Source organism: Marmota marmota, unplaced genomic scaffold, assembly GCF_001458135.2.
Source record: "Marmota marmota marmota unplaced genomic scaffold, marMar, whole genome shotgun sequence".
NCBI classification, from domain to species: Eukaryota; Metazoa; Chordata; class Mammalia; order Rodentia; family Sciuridae; genus Marmota; species Marmota marmota.
The window spans coordinates 14,492,743-14,512,552 of NW_026000142.1; positions in this window are offsets into that span (position 1 = coordinate 14,492,743).

Below are 19,810 nucleotides of genomic sequence, written 5' to 3' on the forward strand. Positions count from 1 at the left end.
TCTTAGTTACTCTCCTTATATCAAAGAAGACATTTGGCATTTGTTTTTTAGGGATTGGCTAGCTTCACTTAGCATAATCTGCTCTAATGCCATCCATTTCCCTGTAAATTCTATGATTTTGTCATTTTTTAATGCAGAGTAATACTCCATTGTGTATAAATGCCACATTTTTTTTATCCATCCGTCTATTGAAGGGCATCTAGGTCGGTTCCACAGTCTTGCTATTGTGAACTCTGCTGCTATGAACATCGATGTAGCAGTGTCCCTGTAGCATGCTCTTTTTAGTTCTTTAGGGAATAGACCAAGAAGGGGAATGGCTGGGTCAAATGGTGGCTCCATTCCCAGCTTTCCAAGAAATCTCCATACTGCTTTCCAAATTGGCTGCACCAATCTGCAGTCCCACCAGCAATGTACAAGTGTACCCTTTTCCCCACATCCTCGCCAGCACTTGTTGTTGTTTGACTTCATAATGGCTGCCAATCTTACTGGAGTGAGATGGTATCTTAGGGTGGTTTTGATTTGCATTTCTCTGACAGCTAGAGATGGTGAGCATTTTTTCATGTACTTGTTGATTGACTGTATGTCCTCCTCTGAGAAGTGTCTGTTCAGGTCCTTGGCCCATTTGTTGATTGGGTTGTTTGTTCTCTTATTGTCTAATTTTTTGAGTTCTTTGTATACTCTGGATATTAGGGCTCTATCTGAAGTGTGAGGAGTAAAGATTTGTTCCCAGGGTGTAGGCTCCCTATTTACCTCTCTTATTGTTTCTTTTGCTGAGAAAAAACTTTTTAGTTTGAGTAAGTCCCATTTGTTGATTCTAGTTATTAACTTTTGTGCTATGGGTGTCCTATTGAGGAATTTGGAGCCCGACCCCACAGTATGTAGATTGTAGCCAACTTTTTCTTCTATCAGACGGCGTGTCTCTGATTTGATATCAAGCTCCTTGATCCATTTTGAATTAACTTTTGTGCATGGCGAGAGAAAGGGGTTCAGTTTCATTTTGTTGCATATGGATTTCCAGTTTTCCCCTTAAGTCACTACTCCATATTAGATTGAAGTTTGGTCTTTTGTAGCTATTACAAGAAAGTGATTGAATGCTACAGCTTCCAGTATTCAGTATTTCTTACACTTTTTTTGTAATTGATGACTACAGGCTTAATAGAGGAGAGGGAATAAAATTTGAATAATGGTGACCTCCATAAACACAAAGAAGTGTTAATGAAGTATTCATCTTTAACAAAATTGAAAATACATGAAAATTGAAATATTTAAAACTGAATGGCAGAATTTGGGGGATCCAGTTTATAAGTACATGTTGCATAAAAAATATCCTCTAAATAAGTTTTGAAAATGAACATTGTAAGTCATCACTATGAAAGTCATATTGTAACCGAATCCCACATCAACCCATAGAAAGAACAGATTAAATTGATAATGGAATGGATTTCATGTTTACCCTGATGGACATTGACTTGGATTATTTTACATAACCTAAACAATTAACTTATATAGGTCCTGTAATTATCCAAATTTTACACATCAACAAGCTGAGAGTTAGAAAATTAAATGCATACAAAAGTTAGAATTTTAAGTGCATACAGTAGTTGAAAAAGCTGAGATTCAAATCCAGATTAGTCTAATTTCAGAGCCAGAGAATTCCATATTATTCTTACCTATTAATCAAGTTTATACACTTATACCCAATAGACATATTTCTAGCAATATAGTTAAAAGAAGTAATGAGAAATTTTAAACAACTTAAAATTTTTGGAAACAATGTTACAATTTAACATTTTTTTTAAGAACTGAAATATTTAATCCCAACAATTTGTAGCCACTCTGCACCTCAGTCACAGCCCTGAGTTTCAGCAACCACCATCATGTGCCCTAATCATTGTCTCATGCTTCCAACCTTTGCCCACCACCCTACACTCCACCATGTCACACCTGCTGGCCCCCAACACAAGCTCCTACCATCACACCACATCTTGCCTGATGCACCATGACATCAGACACTAGCCACAACCCACCTGCCAGTTCACCCCCACCCCCTGTCACATTGCTGTTTTTCCCAAAGCACTATAACCTACAGTGGTGAGTCCAGGTGTGTGTGGGTTTTTTGTTTGTTTGTTGTTTGTTTAAGCATGAGAGCATATGAAAAAGAGGTCACCATTTCAAGTATCTCAACAAGACGCAAACTGAATGTATTTATGATTTTGTTACATTAGCTCTTTTGTGCAAAATGTTTTTATGGTGTCTTCCTTGTTTTTCTCATGGTTCCAACTAATCTCATGTATTCTTTCCACCGTAAAGATACAGAAAATAAACACATGGAAACCAGGAAGTGTTTTCTTGAGGAATACCTGTGATCCTGAGAAAGGAATATGTCTGCCCTAAAAGCCATAAACTGTCACACTCAAAATTCATGTACCTGACCCAGATCCCCAGTGTAATAGGATGGGAAATGTGGATTTCAGGAGCTTATTTAAGTCTGAAGGGCAAAACAAGGACTTTGTTAATCACTGACTTTGGGATTAGTGAAGAGGCCTGAGGGAGTTCCTTCCCCTTCTGCCCTGTGAGGTTCCTATCTGTGAATCAGGAATCCACCCCTTCTCATACCAGAATCTGCCAGTGTCCAGATCCTAGACTTCCCAGCCTCTGGTACTTTGAGAAATAAATTTCTCTTATTTATAAGCCACCCACTCTGGTATTTTTTTTTTTTGTAGCAGCCCAAATGGACGAACACATTAACTGACAAATTTGTTATTAGCAACATTAAATTGTATTACTTAAATTAAAAATAAATATAGGAGTATTTTGGCTATTTTAGAAAGATGAATGATAGTATTTGTGAAAAGGAAAAAGCATTTTTTTTAAATACTAGCAAAAACTTCTTATATGTGGTGGTTTGCATCATCATGAGCTATTTCACATATAATTATTCCATTTTATTTTACTAATCATTACATATAACTGTGCTTACTTATAGATGGTATAACTATCACTTTGAATAGTTAATGGATTTGTGGGTTGAATTTAGCTAATAAGTACAAGATTCAAGATGTTAACTTTGGTTTTCTACTCCCAAAACCAGTACTAGCTCCATCGTATCATGTTATATTACATTGTTCTGCAACTTGTCTTTACTTCTAAAATTAAGATACATGTCATGAACTGAAGTCATAATGATAAATATGTAGAAATATGAATATAGCACTGAACTTGTCCCCACAGTTTAAAAAGCAAATTTATTAACAGATACATTAAAAAATGCATTAGTAGGATACCATGTGATGCTTTAGTACATGTATACATTATGTAATCAAAGCTAAATATATGTATGTTCTCAAACACTTATCACTTCTTTATGGCAAAACCAATTCCCACTATTAAAGCTTTTAATGGGTAACCTGTTCTAAGAAATAATTCCTCCAGTGTTTGGAAATATGAAGCCTAACTCCAAGAGGGTATTACTCCTTTTTCTTAAAAAATAAGCATCCTATTATTATTCTTCCTCATTGCCCTTCTGCTTTATATAATTCTGCTATTGATTAGCCAAGTGTCATTTTTTTCCCCTATTTATAATGTATGCCTTTGAATAGGTGAATATTTTTATATTCTACTTAGCTTCGGCAGCTCATTAAAATTCAGATATGTATGTTTATGATTTCTTTAGATATATTAGGCTCATATATATTGAAATATTTTAGTTGTCATTATATTTATTATTCTGAATTATAGGAAAACTCAGGTAATTCAATTAGTTCTGTACAGAAGTAAATCTTCCACATACCATTAATACAAAGAAGAAAAATAATATCAATAATACTTCTCTTCCATAAATTTTTGTAAACAGTAACAGTGATAGCCAATTCATAGCTCAATTCTTGTTCTAGTAAGCCAAGGATTTCTTAACATTGTAATTATAAATGTATTTTCCATAGATATATAAGACAGTTGAACAGTTGCTTAATCAGACAAGGTAACAAAAGGACACAAATTTTTAGAACATACCTCAAAAGTTTAATTAGAAGAAGATATACAGGAAGACCTATAAAATGCACCAGTATAATTGTATAGGTCACTGTTGTGACAAATACCTGAGAAAACAATTGAGGAGGAAAGATTTGTCTTGGCTTATAGTTTCAGAGACTTCAGTCCATGTAACTGGCTTTAAGGCAGAAACATCATGGTGGAAGGGCAAGGCAGAGAGAAGCTACTAGTTTCAAGGCAGCTGAGAGGCAAAGAGAGAGAAAGAGACAGTCAGAGTGACAGAGACAAAGATATACAGAAAGCAAAAAAGGTGTCAGGAATAAGATATGTTCCCCTAAGGCATGTCCTCATGACCAGTTTTAAGGCTGCATAATATTACATTATAAGGATATTTTACATTTTCTTTGTCTTTTCATCTATCTACAGACATTTGGATTTATTCCATACCTTGGCTATTGTGAATGATTCTATAATAAACCTGGGAATATGGATAGATCCCTTTCAGAATCTGCTTCTTTATACTTAGAAATAATATTGCTGGATCATATGGTAGTTCTACTTTCAATTTTTTGCAGAATGTCTATACAATTTCCTATAATGTATCTACCATTTAATGATCCTACTTACAGTATGGATGCATCACCTTTCCTCACATCCTCGCCAATGCTTGATATCTTTTATTCTGTAATCATAGCATTCTAATAGGTATAAAGTGTGACCTCATTTTAGTTAGATTTGTGCTTCCCACATGATTAATGTTGTTGAACACGTTTTCATTTACCTAGTGGCCATGTGAATGCATTTTTTGGAGAAGTGTTCACATATTTCAGTTTATTCACATACAAACTGGGCTATTTTTTAGCCATTGGGTTATAGGAGTTTCTTATATATTTTGGATATTATCTCTTTATGAGATATGTGGTTTGAAAATATTCTCTTCCTTTTTGTAGATTGACTTTTATTCTGTGGATTGCTTCTTTTCTGTGCAGAAGCACTTTAGTTTGATGCTATTTATTGTACACTGTCTATTTTTTTCTTTCATGGCCTATGCTTTGATGTGATATCTAAGAAATCTTTACCAAAACCAATCTAAATAAACTTAATGCTGTTACTTTCAAACAGTTTTATAGTTTCAGACCTTTCCTTTAATCATTTAATTCATTTTGATTGGAATTTTGCATATAGTATGAGGTAAGAGTCCAAATTACTACTTTGCATGTTAACATACAATTTTTCCAGCGTGATTTGTTGAAGACAAAGATGTCTTCACCCTGGTCAAAGATCACGCAATTGTATATGGACTGGTTTATTTCTTGACTTTTCCTTTTCTATTAGTCTTTATGTCAGTACCATGCTGTTTTAATTATGATACTTGTATAATTTTCAAATCAGGAAATATGGTACTTCCCCACTGGCTCTTCTTTTAAGATCTTGTTGACCATTCTGGGTCTTTTGTAATTCCATTGAACTTTAGGATTATTGTTTCCATTTCTACAAAGTCTTTTATTTAGATATTGATGGGGATAGCACTGGATCTGTATATCACTTTGGGTGGTATGGAGATTTCAACAATGTTGTCTTAATTTTCTTCCTCTTTAACTCAGTTTAAAAAAAGTCAAATATTTAAATGTAAATTTAAGGAACTTCACATGAAATTTTGGAACCATAGATAGTAAGCCAGAATAATTCAAAATAGTCAAGGGTGGGGAATTTACCCTTTGGCATCAATATCATCCAAGTTTTATCAACTATCACAGAATATTTCAGTGTTTTTATTGTTAATATTCTGAGGATGACAGTAATGAGGCTCAAAAATACATAAACCAAGAAGAAAGATATATTAATTTATAATGAATAATAGAATCAAGCTGATCACTTATTGGCCTAGCATATTCTTTTCTTATATAGAGGGTACTTGGGGACCTAGCTGACTAGAGTTTTACTCATCTTTATTGACTCATAATATCATAATTACCTGGAATATATATTAGATGTGCCTTCATAAATTCCTCTTCCATACACATTATTAAAAAATCTCTCTCCTCCCCTCTAAAATGCATGCATATACAATATGAAAGTATTAAACCTTTAAAGTAGTGATTACTTTAGCCTGGAAGTTACTCAATCTCAATGCTTTACATCAACACAAAATTACTTTTTCTTACTCCCAAGACCATGGGGATTACACAACTCATGGTTAAATCCTTATGACTACCAATTTTATGTTTTGAGATTTTCATTATACTTCAAATATTATTTTTTATTCATTTATATTGAATTTTAATATGAAGTCATTCATATGAAAACAGGCTAATATAGAAAAATGAATTGATTTTATGACACCAATTTAACACAATTTAATTCACACCTAAACTGTAACTGCACACCATTTGACCTTTTTATTGTTTTTTTTACTTACATATAACATTGGGATTCATTTTGACATAATTATAAAAGCATGGAATATATTTTGTTCTAATTTAGTCACCAGTACTTTCTCCTTCCCTCCTCTCCTGCCTCCTCCATTCCCTTCCCTCTACTCTACTGATCTTTCACCTATTATAGTTTTGTTGGTATTGTTTAATTAGTGCCTTATGGATGTACATAATGGTAGGAGTCACTGTGGTATATTCATATCTGTAAGCGTTCTTCCCTTATCACATTCTTAATTATAATTTATATGGTTAAGTTTTATGTTTAATTTATATTTTTCTACATGTTAATAAAGACAATTATATTTAGATTAATATATTTGAAGACTATGAAAAGATGAGAAACAATAGAATCTTTCTATTTAAAACCTCAAATTATATAACAGATCAAAAGGGACTTGTAAAAGATAATAGTAAATTAGAGAAAGAACTAGAATTAGAAACTAGCTCACGGAATAATATTCTCTTTTGATGTATTTAAAAATAACAACTGGGTCATTCTACAATTAAACTTGCTTGGAAAAACAATCAAAGAAGCATTCAAAAGAGGATAAATAAAAACTTAGATAAGATACAAAGACTGAAGTGATCAATTCTCTGTAGTTGTTTAAATCTCATTTTAATTTATATTTCAAAATTATCACTTTTTCCATAACCTGGAAGTTGTACATTGTGGGCTGTCATGAAGTATTGCCCACAACTGTGAAAGGTAACCATGTCATGATGTCTTCAATGCCATGATTATAACTGATGTTCTGAAGTTCAGGTAATTCCTTGGACTTACTGGAAGCAAATGAAGTACCTTGTGTTTTTACATTCTTACTATATTTAAGATGGCTATATGGAATCTAATTTTATGTACAGTCTGGTAAAACATTAACAGATTTAATGTCTGTTGCTTCATCTTCTATAGTAATCCATGATATCTACAGTAGCATTGGGAAAACCAAGGCTGACATACAATCTAGTATTCTTTCATCTGTGACATTCAGAGGTCACTATACCATTGTGATCTTTTATAGAGCAATATATAATTTAACTGAAATTTTTTCCAAAAAGATATTACAAGGGATAAAATAGTAAGATTCCAAAACGATTAAACATTTAGACAAGAATAGCATATGCTAGGCTAAAAATAAAGGCTATTAATAAAAGCCTTTATGCAGTATTGCTGTCATCAAATCCATCTGTCCCTGTGAGGACTCAGCATGCTCACTGTTATTGCCAAGAGAGCTGTCCTGTGTGGCAAGGACTTTAAAGGATCTGTCTTTCCATGAATGCAGTCATAGCTCTATATTCTTTCAGTTAGATTGACTATAGCCTAACAGAAAGGATCCTTTCTTTGAATTCAGTAATCTTTGTTTCAATCCCATTCTACCACAATAGTTTTTTAAGCTCCAATATATCATTCATTCTTCTACTGCTTCAGTTGCCTTGTCTAGAAAATGAATCTAATTTACTTTCTGTTTAACTAAAATTTTTGGGCAATTAATATGGGGATATTTATCTGAACAAATTATATAATTACATACCAGCTTTAGCAATAATGAGAGATAGACCCTTTGAGTGAAAAGAAGTACTGGGAACAACCATTTCACACTTCTGTATGATAAATAAAACTTCTGTAGACTTACTAATATCTATTCACACATGAATATCTATGGTAATTTGGAACTCATTATCATCCAAAGTGGCCAGTTCTATTATTAGCTCTGATTGTTTGAAATGTTGTCTTATATTTAATCAAAATGTGCTTCCTTATTTTTTTTAGCCAGTGTTGTCAAACGGCCTTAATTCACACAAAATAAATTTAAAATATTTTCTACTTAATTAAGTAGGTAAACATTTATTATGTGCTAATGATATTGAAAAAATATACACAATAGGAACCATATTATGACTGCTCTAACATGAGAAAGATCAATGTCAATCACTAAAAAGCAATTGGCTATGTATTGTGAAGTCATATGCTTTGTGTGGTAAGACAGAAACAAATGGCGCCTGATTGAATCTGAGAGGGTTAAGGAAGAATGTAAAGGGGACTTCATATTCTGTTAGCAATAAGATATGACAAGGAAATAGTATAATAGAAGAAGAAAATATGTTTAGACATGGGTATAGATATATTAAAATGCTTTAAAACATTTTTACAATATTAACTGGTCTTCCTAATTTTCAAATGACAGGACAGTATACACAGTCCATATTGGATGGTATAGAGATAAATCTAGTATCAAATAATAAAATATCAAGTAAACTTGGAATTTGAAATAAATATTAAAATATTTGATGTTATAGTAGTATAATTTAATATTCTGTATAGATATGTATGTATTGCTATATAAGTAATACTAATATAAGATATATTTCTATTTTTATTCACTTTAAAACTTATAAAATCCAATTCACAGATTATAAATTTAAATCAAGTGACAATGAGATGGGAAGGAAAAGCTAATATATGTATTAAAAGTAATATTAGAATAGTAAAGGAATTCTAAAGATGTCTGTATACATAAACACAAGGTCCCTAGAAGATAAATATGAGTTGACTTTGATATAAGTTTTTTTCAGATTCTCTAGTTTATTGTAATTCTGATTCAGAATTACAATATTTCCACCAAATATTTCTCCATAAATATTAAAGATACCTTTTTTATATAGGTAAAATTGCATAGCAAATATGGCAACTAATTTTGGGAGGAGATTGGCTTTAATACAAAGATGATTTTAAGTATTTCATCATTATAAGTTGACAATAATGGTACTCAAAATTCACAGAGAAGAATTAAGAATAAAATTTATGTAAAAAAGATATTAATATTTTAATATAAATTCATATATATTCATATGTGTGTGTATGTGTAACACATATGAAATACCAATCCCACATAACAAAACACCAAAAAAAACATTAAAGTGAACATGTTAGTTATATAGCTTATATGGAAAGAATTCCTAGGTGTATGTCTAGATTTGAATTAGAAGAAAGCAGAACAATGTGCGCTCTGAACTCTTATTTATGTGTACTAAGTGTATTATGCTTTCACATAAATGGTCATTTACACTTGACCAACATAGAAATGATACATACACATTGTGCTCATGATGATTGTTTCTGTATGGATCTGGAGTAGATGGCAAATTATTTTATCATTAGGTTCTACATAGTCAGCAAGGAAATGTCGTCTTTTCTACTGTTAGCATTTCCACTATTGTTTTCTCAGAATTTGGTGTACAAAGTAATAAATAAAGAAAGAACCAGAAGAAAGGAAACAGCTTTTCCCTGGGAGAGGACTTAAGAATACAAGCCCTATTGCTGGATGACTGTATGGAAGAACAAGAAGAAGGATATTTAATGAAGATTCACCCAGGGCTGTGTCATAATCTTATTTATCCATTTTTGTTCTTGAACTAGAAATAACGTTTCAAATGAGATAGCTTTGATATGATCTTATTTCTTCAGAAACTTTAAGAAGAGCTCAATGTCATACCAAGGTTGGATCATGAGTAGTGATGGAAAGGAGTGTGGTCTTGTGAACCAGGGATACAACCGTCATCCTAACACTGCGGTGATAAATAGTCTCAATATCCAGGTGACGTGTCAGCTCTGTCATCCTGAGAAATGATGATCACTGAGGAAAAGGAAACACCAAAAAGACTTACCTTCGTATTAAAAGACAATGCTCCCCATTACTGCAGCTTTAAAGATTTTTTGGCTGTAACTAACCTTTCTAGCATGTTTCTATCCCATTTTCATTAGGTGGAGATGGTTCACTTCCAGCTTTAAAATATGCAACAACACTTAAACAAGAACAGGAATATAGAAGACATGACAGAACGGAACTATAAGTTAGAGATAAAGGTAATAAAAAATAATTTATAACATAATATATTTGAAAAGGTTCTTTCTGGACTTATTTCACTGCATTGCAATAATATATTTTTGTGCCTATCTTCCCTAGCACACTACCCAATGTTTCTGGAAGATAGCACCCTTATCTTAATAGTGTTTGTATCCTCAGCATATGGTAACACTGCTACAAACATTAGTTTAATATGTATTTTTTGGATAGGTTCATATTCCTTAATATAGACCTTTCAAGAGGCATTTTTCAATGTCTACATGAAAAATGTCACCATGGTCATTTTTATAGTCAATTACAGCTGAATGCCCTATTTAAGTCAGAAATATCACATGTTCTATTAAAAATATATTAGGATTAGATGTGTGGAAATCTAGAAACAAATCCAGTTTCCCAATATACTTCTGATCAACAGTATCTAAGTAAAAAAATCTCATAATATAAATTTTTATTTATCATTAAAATAGTTTACAACCCTTTTGTGCATGTAAGCTTTTATTTGCATAAATCTAGAAAATACTTTTGATGAAACAATTCTCTCCTGTTTAAGAAAAATGTAAGAATATAATGAGACCTGCAATTAGTACATTAATTAAACTCTCAAGAAAAACCAGAAATAAGACAAAGATCTTTAAGAAAAATTAGTTTTACTTTCTTGTTTCATGTATTTTTAATCTTATCGGATCTAAGAGAACTAAAAGAAACTTTGATGTGAAAATTGTAGGCCATATCTGTCTGTTTTACTTTGCAAGTGGGTAGAAGTAAGATTTAGAGCCAAAGAACTCAAAGGGCCACAAAGATCTGTCCACTGTCTTTCTAGCTTCCTTTCTTAAAATACCCATTCTATTCTTTTCTGATCCAAATCCCTTCCTTCTCCTTGTATATGACAATTATTCTTGTATACATTCTAACTGAGATATTCTTCTATTTTTTAGTTTTGTTTCCCCCAATTTAATAAAACCTCTCACATTCATACTGTTTCCACCAAGTAAAATCTCCATTTGCCCTGTAGAAGACTTTTAAATGAAATTTTTCTTGAAAGCTTTAAGCAGAACTTGTTTGCATTCTCTGAGCCTTCACTTTCTATTTAGCACTAAAGTGTTACATTGTCATCATTAGTCTCTTTTTCTCATCCCTTAGACTTGGCTTCTTAAGAATAGGGAGTGCAATGTTATTCATCAACATGGCCCATCACAATATCTACAAACTAGTGGCCATGCAATAAATCATAAAGGCCTGTATGAATAAATAAATGGCAAAGCAGAAAATCGAGTGAGTAAGCTTGAAACCTGGAACAAATGACATGTAAGCAATTAGACAATATAGATAGTATAGCCTATGGGAAGAAAGGACCTATAGAAATGGACTAAAAAGGAAATGTTTAAGAATCCCCCATCAGATGGGTGTACTAGATTTATAAACTGTTATTGCTCAAAGAAATTGCTGCATGCAGAAGAGGGTTATCAATGGCTGTATCATTCATTTAGAATTTATCCAATGTCTGTTATTAAATAATATAGAAGATTTTCGTTTTCTGAATGCAGTGTATATATCTGAAATTAGAAGATATCTATACTTCCTAGTATGTGGTCAAATAGAAGACAAGTTCTCAGTTCATAATTTTAAGTTCAGAAGGCAGTTCATTTTTTTCCTGTGGAAGTAATTTAAAAATTATAATCACTTACTAAGTTTTGGGAATGGAATTATATCCTCCCATTTATATGGCAAAGTCCTAAGCCCCAGGACATCAGAATGTGACTGTAAAAGAGAATGGACTCTTTGTAGAAAAGATCAAGTCAAAAGTGGGTCATTAGAGTTCTTCCTAGTCCAATTGTGGCTAGTATTCTTATATTATGAAAATACAGACACAGAAATGTAATGGATGGAAGACAACATGATAGGAAGAGACCCAAGAAGAAGATAACCACCTTGAAGTGAAGAGGAAAGGCTCAGGCCTTCCCCAGGGAACAGATCCTCCCTTTACCAGACTCAGAAGGAAATAGTCCTTCCAACTTGATCCAGACATTTGGCCTCTGCAACTGTGAGACAACAAATGTCTGTTATTTAAACCACCCAGCCTGTCTGCTTTGTTAGGGCAGCCTTGGCAAACAAATATCAGGTAGCAAGCACTTCAGCGTTGAAGTGATATAATAAATTCCAAATTTTCAACCTTGACTCTTTTGGTAATAATATCTATATTTCATTTTAATCATCCAGAGCATATTGCTTTTACTTATTTCTTAAATATCATATGATGATAATTTTTCAGATTCAGATTTTTTTCCTATTTTATGCTTTCAGCATGTTACAAGATCTGATTTGTTGAAATTGTTTTTTATTTAGAAATATGAACTGAATGACCCTGACAAAGCAATGTTGGCAGCAGACTCTGTTGAAGATCTTTAAGAAGAAGGGCAATTGAAGAAATCAAGAAGAAGTTGTACACTTGAGTCCTCAGGGATATACTTTGGTGACATGTGAAAGTCCAATTATTTCTTCATGTTTATAGACTTGTTTCTACTTAGAAAGTGGAAAGTTTTATTTTTTAAGTCACAGGAATTACTAATTACAATAGAATAATGAGCTTCTTAGAATTATGACACCATAAGACTCCTTGAAATCACTTCTGTAGTTAATATTGAGGCAGGATTGATCATGAAGTCTGTTAGGTAATAGGATTTACTGTAATTGGCAGATGTATAAACCGTTGACACCTGACTTTCACATTTTCCCAAGGTACTGCAAAGTATCACATCAACAATTTATTTATACAGTAACAAAATATAGCAAGAGGAAAATGGTTTAGATAAAGCAATTATTTGTAGTAACATCATAAAATGAGATTATAAAAGGTTACTGTAAAAATATAAATTTCTTAAACCCCTTGAATTATTAATAATCAATAGTATTTGCAACTGGGAATGTGTATTTCTAAGATAAAGACTCATTTGCAATAAATAAATAAATAGATAACATTCTTAGTCTTTTAAATTTTTTATTCAGTTACATGACAAAATAATGACTTGTTTCTATTCCAGTTATTTATGATGCAGAAGGATAGAGAAAAATGAAATACTGTTCTTTGAATAAAGTTGATATGTCTTATTAACTTGGCCTTTCATCTGAAGAAGAAGACTGAAGGCAGGAGTAATTCTCAAAATTAGCTTGTAATATAATTGTTGTGTTATTTTTCTAGGTTATTTATAAACAAATATTATAACCTGGTGGGTTGAACAGAAATTTTTCTCAATAATGCTGTAAGATCAAAACCAAGGTGCAGGTCTCCTTGACTTGCAGATGCCACATTCTTCCTGTGTCTTCACCTGATTCTCCTCTCGGCATGTACATCCCTGGAGTCTCTGCATGTGTCCAGTTTTTCCCTTTTACAAGGGCATTAGTCATGGTCTCATTTTCACTTAATTGCCTTTAAAGGTCTTGCCTACAAATATAGTCATGTTCTGAGATGCTAAGGTTAAATCTTCAACATTCAATTTCGGGCAGGTGAGGTGCTCACAATTCAGTCTATAGCAGGATTCTGGATCCTTGCAAACCCTCCTTCTTTTAGCTTTTTTAAAAGAAACTCATTTACGTATCTAAAACGTCAGGTATCAATTTACCTGCATATTTAGGTAAGGTATTTGATAACAGTAGAACAAATTCATAATTAGACGGTCATTGTCTTTAGAAAATTGTTCTTTACATTCTGTATCACTACAACTTCTTTTTTTCCCCAATAATAAAATTAGGAAATGTTAATTTTTTTTTCAAATTCTACATATCAACATCTCTTCTTCAAATATGTTCCCCCAGTAACTTCATTATGATAACATATTTTTCTATAGAATTGATTTGTTTAAAAAAAACACATCTATGATTTAATACAATAATCCTTGTAAATGAAATTGAACCTAACAGATACATTGCCTGACCAAATGGAGCATAGAGTTCTGCAATACATTGGCATTATTCAAATTATCATGTAAATATATAATTAAAATAATGGGATCCTAATTAGAATAAGATATATCCTATGCTTATATAATTTTATCAAAATGCATCTACTGGTATGTATAATTGAGAAGAATATATATATATATATATATATATATATATATATATATATATATACACACACACACACACACACACACACACATACACACACACACTATTAGGTAGGCATGCATGTTAGTGTAAGAACTGTTAACAGAGAAATTTAAATATTACAGAATTTAAAGAATGATACTTGAATGGAAAAATAACAAAGGAAGAGCTTTCCAAACCAAAAGAATACAGACACATACAGATAATAAGAATGGATTGGATAATGGGTCATTTAAGGTCAGCATGGCCAGAACGTAGAGAGTGGTAAGAGAGGAGATGCTGGAGGAGTAGACAGATCATTATGCAAAGTAGTGCAAGTATCTGTCACTGTTACCCAAGATGATGGTCTTCAGGGATACACTCGGCAACCAATAGAGATAAACAGATTCATAAAATATTTAGAAGGTAACATTGATTTCACTACTGGATATATGTTGTAAGGTGACAGACATTTCAAGGGGATCTCCTATAGTTGATTTATGGAACTGGATTCTGTTCATTGAGAAATAAACTCCTGAAGATCTGTTTAAAGGGGAAGCTGCTGAGTGCTGCTTTGAGCATGCCTTGAGTTGTTTATTAGGTTTGTCTCATCTATAAATTTTTAGATACGTGTTTTAACTCACATGTAATGTGCAAGAAAATAAAGATGTATATAGGTGCAGTGATCTGCACAATGCCACGTGTGGAGTAAGTGAAAAGTGTTTGAAGGAGCAAAAGGTGGTTCTGAGTCTTAGACTTTGGCTGGCTATCTGCAACATAATTAAAAACAGACTGACATGGGGGTGGGGATGTGGCTCAAGCAGTAGCACACTTGCCCGGTATTCGGGCAGCCTGGGTTCGATCCTCAGCACCACATACAAACAAAGATGTTGTGTCTGCCGAAAACTAAAAATAAATATTAAAAAATTCTCTCTCGAAAAAAAAAAAGAAAAAGAAAAAAAAAACAAACTGACTTACTTGTTAAGGAATATGTATCTACTTGTTTTGCTTTTGCTTGTAACTAATTCTAATATATGTAAGTAAAGCTGAATTAATAGTTTTAAACATTTTCAAACTATGAATTTCATTGTATGCATAGGAGGGAAAGAAATAATAAAAGAGGCCCTTGATGTCAAAAGTTTTGGAAACATATTATTGAACTACTTTAGTTTCATTTTCAAGGAACATTATAATTTCTCTGGATACTGGAAATATTTCAATTTAGTTAAGTCCTCACCAAAATATATATTTAAAGTATGATAAAAAAGAAGTATTATAACAAAATGCACATAAAAATAGATAGCCTTATACAAGGGATGTAATAAGGGATGGCATTTACATAGCATTTAGAAGAGTGAGTAATTATATGGGTTAATATCAAGGAATTCACTGTAATTGGACAATATACACATGACTGACATATAATTTCACATTCCCCTGAGACACTGTCCATCTCAGAAAGGCAAAAGAGCTTACTCAAAGACACAAAATTGGGGAAGTGCATGTTGAACTTATTGAGATAATGCAGTAAAATGTGAAATTAAGGAAAAAAGCATTGGAAATTTACATCAATAATTTGCAATGAGACCACATTTTGAATATCCATTGCATGGTGTCTGATAACTACTCAATACCTGATACCAAGTTTAATTATTAAAAAATGCAGAATATTCAAAATGATAATTATGGTTGACCCTGAAGTTTATTGCATTGACAACTGTTTTTTAACAAGTTATCTTCTGTCTCATCTTCTATCCAACATGGGATATGAACTCGCAAAACCATGGTGTGATTCAAATATCCTGTGGAAACATGCCATGACAGGTGAGTGAACACAGCCACAGGAGACATCATCCCTGTAATATCATATCTGTGACTGCCAGTCATTATCAGACATTATCAAATTGTCACCAATGATTAAAGTGACTCAGTCATAAAAGCAAAACACAAAGGAAATAATGATGGTGAGGGTTTTTTTGTTTTTTGTATTTTTTGTTGTTGTTGTTGTTGTTGTTAAGTCTTTATTATTTGTTTGCTTGTACTGAAAGTCTCACAGCAAGAGGGCCAGAAGCACAGACATACAGTCTCCCATCTCCATTCCTGCTTTTGGGTGTTAGTGAGGACCTTCTGTCATAGCAGCTTCGACCCTCTTGTGACATGACAAAAGAATCACTAGCACACTGAGAGCTACAGGATAGAAAAAGGGAAATCCCAGTTTCTAGATGAGCCTCTGAACAACCCTTGAACATATTCTTCGTTATTTTATTGCATATGATATTAGAAAGAAACTTTTTTTAAAACATCAGAAATTTATTCGTTGCTCAAAACATTACATTGATTTTGACATATTGTGTATCATACATTTGATTCAAATGGGGTATGAATTCTTATTATTCCCACGTGTACAGATTGCAGGATCAAATTGGTTATACAGCCAGGTTTATACATACTGTCATACTAGTGTCTGTTATATTCTGCTGCCCTTCCTATCCCCTTCCTATCCCCCTTCTCTCCTCTCCCCTCCCCTCCCCTCACCTCCCCCTACCCCATCAACCATAACTCATTTCTCTCTCTTTTTTCCCCCTTCCCCTCACATCCTCTTATATGTATTTTTGTATAACAATGTGCGTCTCCTTCCATCTTCCGTGTAATTCCCCTTCTCTCTCTCATTCCCTCACACCTCTCGTCCCTGTTTGCTGGTAATCTTCTTCTCATGCTCTTCCTCCCTGCTCTGTTTTGAGTCTCCCCCCTTATATCAAAGAAGATATTTGGCATTTGTTTTTTAGGGATTTGCTAACTTCACTTGGCATAATCTGCTCTAATGCCATCCATTTCCCTGCAAGTGTCATGATCTTGTTATTTTTTAGTGCTGAGTAATATTCATTGTGTATAAATGCCACATTTTTTTTATCCATTCGTCTATTGAAGGGCATCTAGGTTAGTTCCACAGTCTAGCTATTGTGAATTGTGCTGCTATGAACATTGATGTATCTGTATCCCTGTAGTATGCTCTTTTTAGGTCTTTTGGGAATAGGCCCAGAAGGGGAATAGCTGGGTTGAATGGTGGTTCCATTCCCAGCTTTCCAAGGAATCTCCATACTGATTTCCAAATTGGCCGCACCAATTTGCAGTCCCACCAGCAATGTACAAGTGTACCCTTTTCCCCACATCCTCACCAGCACTTGTTGTTGTTTGACTTCATAATGGTTGCCATTCTTACTGGGGTGAGATGGTACCTTAGAGTGGTTTTAATTTGCATTTCTCTGATTGCTAGAAATGATGAGCATTTTTTCATATATTTGTTGATTGATTGTATATCTAGAAAGAAACTTTTATTCAGTGCATAATATACAGGAAGTGAAACCAAGGTTTTTTATGTATGTAGCTCTGATACTTCCTGTGTAACCTTAGGCAAGTTACTCAACTACTCTGCCCTTTTGAGGAAATAGTTACTCTAGCTGATCTGTGTTACTCCGTTCTTGTTTATTTTCACCATCACACTGACCTTTAGTCAAACCCTGAAAACTAAACTACTGAAATGTTTTCATAGTTACCTGTAATGATGCCTTTCTAACTAGAAGCAGTGAACCAAGATAAACTATGTTATGAGGTTTAAAGCAAAACTCAAGATTCACTATGTACACCTGCTACACAGCTTGGGGTTTGCACCAAGGCTGATCTTTGATTCTGAGACTTATGTGGATCCTCCTGGGCAAAGACATCTTATTCATCTCCTTGTATACTGTGTATCTGGAGAGAAAGATGTGCCCATGGGATCTCTATACAAGAAGACAAGAAAGTATGCTTTTGACCTCTCTTGTATTTGCATAGAAATATGTTCACCTAAACTGGGCATGGTGGTGCAGGAGGATCACGAGTTCAAAGCCAGCTTCAGCAATATCAAAGCGCTAAGCAGCTCAGTGAGACTTTGTCTCTAAATAAAATAAAAAATAGGGCTGGGGATGTGGCTTAGTGGTCAAATGCCTCTGTGTTCAATCCCTGGTACCACCCCCCAAAAAAAAAGCTAGATCAGAAATATGTTCACCCTGACTTTCCTACACTGTACTCTTTCCTATAATACATTTTAACAATGAATGTAATTTTATGCTGAGATGGGTGAATCTTTCCAGTGAATGGATAAACTTGTGGATAATTGAGAGCTATCTAGAAATAAAGCTAATGTCAGTATCTACCTCACAGATTTATTTTGAAGAATAAAACAATTAAATATTCAAAATACTAATTAAAAATCTTTCTAGTGAATAAAATAAATATGTGGGTTATCTTTTACTTTTAAAAAAGAATAATACCCTTTAAAGTGGGTTTTGGTGTCTCTTCACTCAAACAGAAAGCACTTTCCTGTTTAAGGCTTCCTATTGAGAAAAAAAAATTTAATAAAACCTGAGATTTCTAGATGATTGGTCTAAAAAGGGGTCTATTAGTGAAAGGGGTCTATTAATAAGTGTGAATACGAAGGAATAGAGCTTCATGTGTGCTTATAATTGAATTTATGTCAAACCTAATTTTTTAGTGTGCATTCATTATCGCTTGACAGTATAGAAAATGGTTCTGTTATATGCTCTTTTACGCGGAAACACATTGCAACATTAACATTAAGAAATTCTGGGTTTCCCCTTATAGTAGTTAGAATATAACAGTGCATTGTTAATCTTTTCATTAAAGAAAGCAAAAAATTACACTCCCCTCTAATGAAGTGAGCAGGTTTATCTCCTACCCTAACTACCAAATGTGACTGTGGCAGTGCTGACAGGAGCTGGCTCAATGAAATGAAAACACCATCTGGGCTGAGAAGACGCGTACCTGTTTGTATGATTTTCTTCTCAACAGCCCCTTGTTTACAGTGTAAGTGAATTTTATATCGATATAAAGTGTGAGTTTACTGCTGCAGAAGTCCGTAATGTGGGAAATAGACACATTGAAAAGCCTGTGATTGATTGGCCTTGTAAAAAGCAGAAACACAGCATGCATCAATGAATATGTTGAAAAGCACAGAGGGTTGGAGGCATATTTACATTCACTAGAGATTGAATCTTGTATTGTGTATTGTGGGGGCCCAAAATAATTAGAAAAAAAATTAATGCTAAACTGCCAATATCTAATAGCTAATGTTTATAATGAGCATTTGGTTTTAATTTTCCTGATATGATATGAAACATTATAAACATTGATGTAATAGAGCTTTATAATACTGTGAAAGTAAGCAATATTTGCACATTGTCTTACTGTGTATTTTACACTGTAGACTTTCATTAAAGGGAGGTTAAGAGTATTAATATTGAGTGGAATTTTACTAAATACCATGTACTGCACATTGGACTGGGTTTTCTTTATGATGACCTGATAATGATTATAAAAGAAAAAATGAGAAGCTCATACTCAGATGAGATAATGGTAGGCATTTACATATGTTTAGTTTGT